This window comes from Schistocerca nitens, chromosome 10 (assembly GCF_023898315.1).
Source record: "Schistocerca nitens isolate TAMUIC-IGC-003100 chromosome 10, iqSchNite1.1, whole genome shotgun sequence".
Lineage (NCBI taxonomy): Eukaryota > Metazoa > Arthropoda > Insecta > Orthoptera > Acrididae > Schistocerca > Schistocerca nitens.
The window spans coordinates 187,655,011-187,664,704 of NC_064623.1; positions in this window are offsets into that span (position 1 = coordinate 187,655,011).

Genomic DNA, 9,694 nt, shown 5'->3' on the forward strand with positions numbered 1-9,694 from the left:
AGAGTAATAATGCTAAAGGATAGAGAAAAGATTTTATGCAAACAAATAAGGATGTTTTTTCATTTAAATATTTTATAGATATTATTAATATTACCTGGAAAACCAAACCGAAAACCTGGCCAAGGTGGAAGCACCATCTGCACCTACATCTATACTCTGCAAACCAATGTGAAATGCATGGCAGAAGGAATATCCCATTGTACCAGTTTTTACAGTTTCTTCTCATTCCATTCACATATGGAGTGCAGGAAGAATGGTTGTTTGAATGCCTCTGTGCCTGCTGTAATTATTCTAATCTTATCCTCACAATCCCTGTGTGAGAAATACATCGGGGATTTTAGAATATTCCCAGAGGCACCACTTAAAGCCAGTTCTTGAAACTTTGTTAGCAGACTTTCTTGGGATAGTTTACATCTGTCTTCAAGACTCTGCCAGTTCAGTTTCCTCAGTAACTCTGTGACACTTTCTCATGGATCATTCGTGTTGTCCTTCAATGTAAAGTACAATACCCCCCGTTCATTCTATTTGGTACAAACCTGCACACACTTGAGCAATGTTATGGAACTGATAGTATGAGAGATGTCCTTTGTAGACTGACTGCACTTCCCCAGTATTCTACCAATAAACTGAAGCCTACCACCTATTTTACTCACAACTGAGCCTATGTGATCATTCCATTTCATCTTCCAACAAAGTATCTGACACTGACTCACTGATATTATAGTCAGACAATACTATGTTTTTTCATTTTGTGAAGCGCTCAATTTTACATTTCTGAACATTTAGAGAAAGTTGCCAATCTCTGCAACATGTTGAAATCTTATCAAGATTTGACTGAATATTTATGAAAGCTTCTCTCAGTCATACTTCATTATAGAGAACTGCATCATCAGCAGAAAACCTGATTTTGCTATTAATATTGTCTGCAAGGTCATTAACATAAAGACAGCATGGGTCCCAACATACTTCCCTGGGGAATAGGTGAAGTTACTTCTACATCTGATGATGACTCTTCATCCAAGATAATATTCTGCCTCCTCCCTACCAAAAAGTCCTCAATCCTGACACAAATTTCATTTGATACCCCATAGGATCATACTTTTGACAATAAGCATAGGTGTGGTACTGAATCAAATGATTTTTGGAAATCAAGAAATACTGCATCTGTCTATTCACTTTGATGCAAAGCTTTCAGTATGTCATGTGAGAAAAGTGAGAGTTGAGTTTCACATGATCGATGTTTTTGGAATCCACAGTGTTAGGCATGGAGGTCATTTCATTCAGGTTCCCTCATTATGTTTTGAGTTCAGAATAAGTTTTAAGATTCTACAATGAATCAGTGTAAGGATATTGGACGGTAGGTTTGTGGATGACTTCTACTCCCCTTCCTGTTGATGGATGTGACTGGAGCATTTTTCCAAGAACTGGGTATGGTTTTTTGTTCCAGGCATCTACAAATGATTATAGTTGGAACAGGGGCTAACTCAGCTGCAAATTTAGTATGGAATCCAAGAGGGATTCCGTCAGGCTCCCTTAGTTCAATTTTAATGATTTCAGCTGTTCCTCAACACCACTGACACTAATACTTAATTTCCTCATCTTCTCAGTGGTACAAGGATTAAATTGGGGCAATTTTTATGGATTTTCCTTTGTAAAGGAACATTTGAAAATGGAGTTAAGCATTTCAGCTTTTGCTTTGGTATCCTCAGTTTCAGTTCCTGTCTCGTTTGCTAGGGTCTGGACACTAACTTTGGTGCCACTAACAGCATTTACCAATGACCAGCGTTTCTTTGAATTTTATGAAAGATCATTTGACAATATTCTGCTATGATAGTCATTGAAAGCTCCACACATTACTCTCTTGACAGTGAAACACACTTCATTCAACATCTCCCTATCTATAGCCCTGTGCTTTGTTTTAAACCTTCCATGCAGTAATCTCTTGTTTCTTTAGAAATTTCCTTACAGTCGATGTATACCGTGGAGGGTCCCTCTCAATATGAACTGTTCTACTGGGCACATTCCTATCCAGTGCATGACCAATTATTCTTTTAAACTTGAGCCATAGTTCCTCTACAAGCTCCCACCTCATGCTGAATGTTTCAAATTCCTCATTGAGATATGACAATACTGACTTTTTACACAGTTTACTGATCATTCCAGTCCAAGAAATAAGGAGGGCTGGTACACTGTGATAACTAGTGGAGCCATTCATTCACACACTACACTTTTGTATGATAACTTCCTGCACAGTGTCCGCTTGGCTACTGCCAGAGGTACAGAAGTCACTTATTAGAAGAACAGAAACAAGATACATAGTTTATCTATCTGAACTTAGTGGGAAGTATCCAAACCACCATCCATGGAGATGTTGCTATTGATTTTCTGTCTTTTCTTTCAGTTGTGGATGATAATACTGATTATTCTTTTGAATTTATACCAACTGATATTATTATATTAGTACTTTTCAGTTTCCTTATCCATCAAAGCATCTCTTTCATCAAACACTGTTTCAATGTGACACATAGCTTAAAAAGCATCAAGGGGTTTTTTTCAAATCCAAGGGCAAGTTGCTTGACATCTTTTGACTATAGATCTTATTCTCTGCATTATTGCAGTTTCATGGTATTGTGTTCCTTAATAAGTGCCAAAAGTCCATCCTTCAAATTCTGTTTTGTAATGTATGTGATTACTGGCACCCATGACTATCTGGCTTTTACTGAACTAGGTGAAGAAGATTTATTTTTCTGCTTGTATTTATGGCTCATTAAAAATAATGGCTGTATTTCTTGGAGATAATCCTAAACTGAGACTAGTCACTCTATATCTTGAAGATTTCTCTGCTCATTTCTGAATGACAGTCTGAAGTTTTGCTGTTCCCAAGCTAAGAAGTTAATATGGAACAAAACTCACTGCACCACCTACATGCGCAACAATTAAATGTTGATCATGTTTTGACAATACTCATCACACATTGCAACTTTGCCAACATTCATTCACAGCAGAGGACCTGTATGTACGAATTTATGTTTCATCTAAATAAACCACTGGTAGCTTAGAACCCAGATACCATGAGCTAAACAGTTTTTCTAAATAGTTTTGTTGTTTCTTGTTCACATCCAGTGCTGTGAAGTTCCACAAAGTTGGCATCTCCAGCATAATTCATTATATTGCAGAAACTGCAGTCTAGTAACATATTTATCTATATCCTTGAAATAATATTTTCTTGTGTGTAGCTTGCTGCTTATTATTTGGGGTAGATGCCTTAATCACACTCCTCTCAACACTGTGTCCCTTCTTCTGTAACTTGCACGTGATCTACTAACTCTACATGCTTATTCATAAGTACCTAGATAGTTTCAGAAAACAACTGTGTGAAAACTACTCAGAAGTAAATATCCTCAGTGTAGTGAAGCAGCTTAAAGCACTTAATAAAGGCAACTCTTCTGGTCCAGATAGTATACCCATAAGCTCCTTTCAGAATATGCTGATAAAATAGCTCCATATTCCCACTTAGCAAGTAAAAACAACTGCTCTTTCGACTAAAGATCTTCACCCAAGGTTAGAAAGTTGCACAGGATACATCAGAAAGGAAATATGAGTACAGTCAGCACAGATTCAGAAAATACAGTTCTTGTGAAATACAACTATCTCTTCATTTGCCCAAAGTAATGAGTGCTATTGATGGGGAATCTGCCATTGATTCCATATTTCTAGATTTCCAGAAGACTTCTGACACCATTCCTCACAAGTGATTTGTAATCAAATTGCATGCCTATGGAGTAATGCTTCAGTTGTGTGACTGGATTCATGATTTCCTGTTAGAAAGGCAAGTATGTAGTAACTAACAGAAAATCATTGAGTAAAACAGAAGTGAATCCAGCACTACCCAAAAGTATAACAGGTCCTCTGCTGTTTCTAATCTACGTAAATGATTTAGGACATAATCTGAGAAGCCTTCTTAACATTGTCTGCAGATAATGCTGTCATTTACTATCTAGTGAAGTTATCAATAGATCAAAATTAATTGCAAAATAACTGAGACATGATATCTGTATGGTGCAAGATGTGGCAATTGTCTCTAAATATGAAAAAGTGTGAGGTTATCCACGTGAGTAAAAAGAAATCCGTTTAATTCCATTACACAGTGACTCACACAAATTTAATGGTTGTCAATTTGACTAAACATGTAGGAGCTACAATTACAAGCAATTTAAAATGGAATGATCACATAGATAATGTTGTGGGGGCGGCATACCAAAGACTTATGTTTTATTGGCGGAATGCTTAGAAGATGCGACAGGTCTCCTAAAGAGACAGCCTACACTAAACTTGTTTGTCTTCTGCTAGGATACTGCTATGCTGTATGGAATCCTTATCAGATAGAATTGATAGAGGATGTCATAAAAATTCAAAAAAGGATAGATTGTTTTGTATCATTACAAAACAGGAGAGAGAGTGTCCTGGATATGATAACAATGTTGGGATGGCATTTTTCGTTGTGGTGAGATCTTATCATGAAATTTCAGTCCTTTGAATTTTAGTGTCACCAACCTACATAGGGACAAATGATTATCAGAATAAAATAAGAGAAATCAGAGCTCATGTGGGAAGATTTAAATGTTCATTTTTCCCATGTGCTGTTACAGAGTGAAACTTTAGAGAGATTGTCTGAAGGTGGTTCAAAGAACCCTCTGCCAGACATTTAAGTGTGAATTGCAAAGTAGATGTAGATGTATACAGAAAATACACACATGTCAGTGGATAGATCATCTTGCCAAGTTTTTAACTTACATTACAGGTTTTCAATGCAGGCACTGCCTGCAACGTAGCAAATGTCAATAGCTGCATGCAATTTATTGAAGGCACTGGCACTAATTGGGTGGGAGGGTTTGACAGCAGCACACTTAGGAAATCAGTTCATTGGGTTGCCTATCTGCAAGTGTAAACTAATTCGATGCAACAATATGTAGTGGACGATTTGTATACATGTTGTGATATGCCTACCACCTACTGCAACAATACATTATCAACTGAATCTCGAAGAGATGCTCTACCCACTGAGCCATGTATGTGGTTCCCCAAGGCTCAATCTTAGGTCCACTATTGCTCATCATTTACATAAATGATCTTCTGTCTAATACACAACAAAAAGAATCAGTACTTTTTGCAGATAACATTAGTATTACAACCAATCCAAGCAAGCACACAGAAAGGAAGAAATGGTACAGAATGCTCTTAAAAGTATCATTGACTGGCTTTCTGTGAATGGTCTCATGCTCAATTTTAAAAGATGCAACATATTGAGTTCTGCACACCTAGGGTTACTACACAAATGATGTGTAAAACATGGCGAGGAAATAATCAATAGTGTGGAGACTTTAAAATTCCTTAGCTGTCCACATCAATGAGGATTTAAACTGGAAAGAGGGCATTTGGAACTCCTAAAAGAACTTACTTCAGGCATATTTGCACTTAGAATTATTGCAAATCCTGGGGGGAGACAAATCAGTAAGTTGACGTATTTTCATTCAATAATGTCTATGTTCTGGGGTAACCCATCTTTAAAATAGAAAATCTTTATTGCTCAAAAACATGCTATAAGAATAATATGTTGTGCTCACCCACAGTCATCTTGCAGACATCTGTTTAAGGAGTTTGGCTTGTGAGTACTGTTTCACAGTATATTTATTCCCTGATGAACTTTGTTGTAAATAATCCAATACAGTTCAAAAGGAATAACGATGTACATAATTACAATAGCAGAAGGAAAATTGACATTAACTACTCGATATTAAGGTTATATTTAGTACAAAAAGGGGTGTACAATGCTGCAACAAATTTTTTATTACTTATTCAGTGACATAAAATGTCTGACAGACAGCAAAGTAAAATTTGAAAACAAACTGAGAAATTTTCTGCTTGACAACCCCTTCTATTCCACAGAAGAATTTCTATAATTGTAATGTGTACAAGGAGATGGGCAGGAATGATTAACTCACATCTGTATATCTTGTTTCTTTTTGCAAAAAAAGAGTGAAAAACAGTTCAGAATGTGCCAATTTGTGATGTGAATGTAAAATGACTACTTCAACATCAATATGATTTTATCATGCAAAATGATGCATGGAACACGAAACTAATTAACTATCACCAACAATAATAATAGGTTGCAATGTTGTCAAACTACCCTAAATTTGGAACTATTTATAAAGACTTTCACAGTTTGTAGACTCGAGAAGACAGCAAGGAAATCGGAAAGAGGCCAACGAAAGAGGGGAATGGTAACTAGATGTTAATCACTGCCACGGAATACGCCATAACAATACACTACATGGGGTGGTGTCTGGCAGTTTCCAACAAGTAACAGAGATAGAGAGGGCTGGTAAAAGCAATGAAACACTGGGAAAATGGCAGCTACAGTAGATCTTACAAGGTCTGCCATGGAAATGTGCCATTCCTACAAAAAGGTGCTGCTGCATACTCAAATTCTCTTGTGAACCTGACCACATGCTATTTCCAGCAGCACAGTGATGATTTATCTTAATAATACAAATTCATATTTTCACACTGTCCCTATTGTTTCCCAAAGATTCACACCACAGGTCTGACAGGGCCCCAGAGGTTTCTACAGCTAAAGGTCACAGTGCTGACATTTTAAAGCTCATATATAAGTTAATGTATAACAACACTTGCACATAAGACATAAGGATGTGGTGACATTTTACTTTACTACTACAATCCTATTCTGGCTTGGGATTTAATGAGGCATTCCTGAATCACAGCTCCTCTTTTTGGCTGTGCAACTGTTAAAATTAAATAACACATAAAATAGGTAGACCAATGCCAATGGGACCAACTTTTGATTTGAGATGTAATACAGGTATTTATAACATTATTTAGGTAATGCACTCACAGTATTTATCAAAATTTTCCGTAATGAGTCACACCCGCAAATGTAGGTTTGACAGAACGCCATTCAGATTGAGCTGTATCTGTAAATAAAAACACAACTTGACTCTGCTGCAAAGAATTTTTACATGAACTGCTAATGTTTAACATAAATACAAGTGGCATCAAAACCAATGCACAGTCATAAAAGAGGATGCAAAGCAAATGTACATTAAGCCTCTAAGAAGAAATGGTTGATCAACTTCTATGAATGATGTCATTACTAGCAATTACTATCAATTGTGATAAATGAAAGAATAAAAGTAGAGAAATAAAATTTCAGCTTGTCATTCTGTGGTGTACCGATAAGCTTCCTTCTGGCTCTGATGGATCCGTGTTAGAAAAGAACAGCAAACATATGTTTTGTCTGTACTTGGTACTAAAAATGTACATGTACATCTACATATATACTCCGCAATCCACCATATGGTGTGTGGCGGAGGGTACCTCGTACCACAACTAGCATCTTCTCTCCCTAATTCCACTCCCAAACAGAACAAGGGAAAAATGACTGCCCATATGCCTCTGTACGAGCCCTAATCTCTCTTATCTTATCTTTGTGGTCTTTCCGCGAAATATAAGTTGGCAGCAGTAAAATTGTACTGCAGTCAGCCGCAAATGGTGGTTCTCTAAATTTCCTCAGTAGCAATTCACGAAAAGAACGCCTCCTTTCCTCTAGCGACTCCCACCCGAGTTCCTGAAGCATTTCCGTAACACTCGCGTGATGATCGAACCTACCAGTAACAAATCTAGCAGCCCACCTCTGAATTGCTTCTATGTCCTCCCTCAATCCAACCTGATAGGACTCCCAAACTCTCGAGCAGTACTCAAGAATAGGTCGTATTCGTGTTTTATAAGCGGTCTCCTTTACAGATGAACCACATCTTCCCAAAATTCTACCAATGAACCGAAGACGACTATCCGCCTTCCCCTCAACTGCCATTACATGCTTGTCCCACTGCATATCACTCTGCAATGTTACACCCAAATATTTAATCGACGTGACTGTGTCAAGCGCTACATTGCTAATGGGATATTCAAACACTACGGGATTCTTTTTCATATTCATCTGCATTAATTTATATTTATCTATATTTAGAGTTAGCTGCCATTCTTGACACCAATCACAAATCCTGTCCAAGTCATCTTGTATCATCCTACAGTCACTCAACGACGACACCTTCCCGTACACCACAGCATCATCAGCAAACAGCCGCACCTTGCTATCCACCCTATACAAAAGATCATTTACGTAGATAGCAAATAACAGCAGACCTACCACACTTCCCTGGGGCACTCCAGATGATACCCTCACCTCTGATGAACACTCACCATCGAGGACAATGTACTGGGTTCTATTACTTAAGAAGTCTTTGAGCCACTCACATATTTCGGAACCAATCCCATATGCTCGTACCTACAAGTTACAGATGTGTGTGTGTGTTTGTGTTTGAATGAGAGAGAAAGAAAGGGGGTGGGGATGGGGGGAGAGAGAGAGAGAGAGAGAGAGAGAGAGAGAGAGAGAGAAACATGGTTTTTTTTTTCCTGTTTTAATTTTTTTTAATGCCATGGAAAAAAATCTGCTGTTGTACACCTACTTTTTATGACTGACAAGACTGGTTAACATTTTGGAGTACAGCTATAAACTGAAAAACCCATTAAAATACTAAATAGTACACTGGATAGTACACTTTAGCAAAAACATTCAGTTAATGTAATATGTGTTACCAACATGAAAATACACTCATGTTCAGAAAGAAACAGAACACCTTGAGCGACTAGAAATAGGACATTCAATTCACATGAAATGTACATTAGTATGTTCTGCAGAAATGATTAGCATTTTAGTCACCTCATTCCAGTGTGTGTCCTGTTGCCTAGTTGGCACAAGGTCTGCCACGGGCCAAGATAACCTGCTCCGTGCATGATGGCATCGACGCATATAAGGCAAATGGCGTCTTGTAGTATAGCCGTCCATATTGCATTCACCTGATCTCAAAGTTAATCTGTGATTGTTTGGCACTGGGACACGGTGCTGCAGTTGTCATTTCACTATACCCCACACATTTTCGATTGGCGACGTCTGGTGATATGAGGGGAGGGGGGGGGGGGGGGAGAACGTAAGGCTGACATTCTGTGACACCAAGAAGGCAAATGTTTGTGAAACAGCATGTGATAACCAGTAGAGGTGACACATTGCAAGATGCTGTTAATGAAACTACTTGTCATTTACAATCATGGTTTGAAGCAAATAGTGTACTCATAAATACTCAAAAAACTGTAAGTATGAACTTCGATACTAGACAAAATCTAACCCCCTACAATGCAGTTATAGTTATTGGCAAAGATTAGTTATCGGCAAAGATGATATTACGAACAGGCAGGACACTAAATTTCTTGGGGTCGACAGAAGCGTCCGATCCCACGCGTCGGCTTTGACCCGTGACGTAAGGGTGTCGTCGCGTGTGACGTCATGACGGCGCGGAGTTTGGTTTGAGTGTGGCTGTCTCCAGTTCTGTTTTATCTTACTTTATTTACTTTTCTGATCTGTTCGTTCTATCTCGTGAGGATTTTTTTTTAAATTTAAAAACACTTATTACTTATTTTAATTATCTGTTTCCTCCAATTTCTGTTTTAGTTTATTATATTTATCTTTCTGATCTGTTCCTTCTATACCGTGAAATTTAAAAAAAAAAAGAGACAAAAAACACTAATCAGCTACTGAAGCATCTTAATCTTCTAT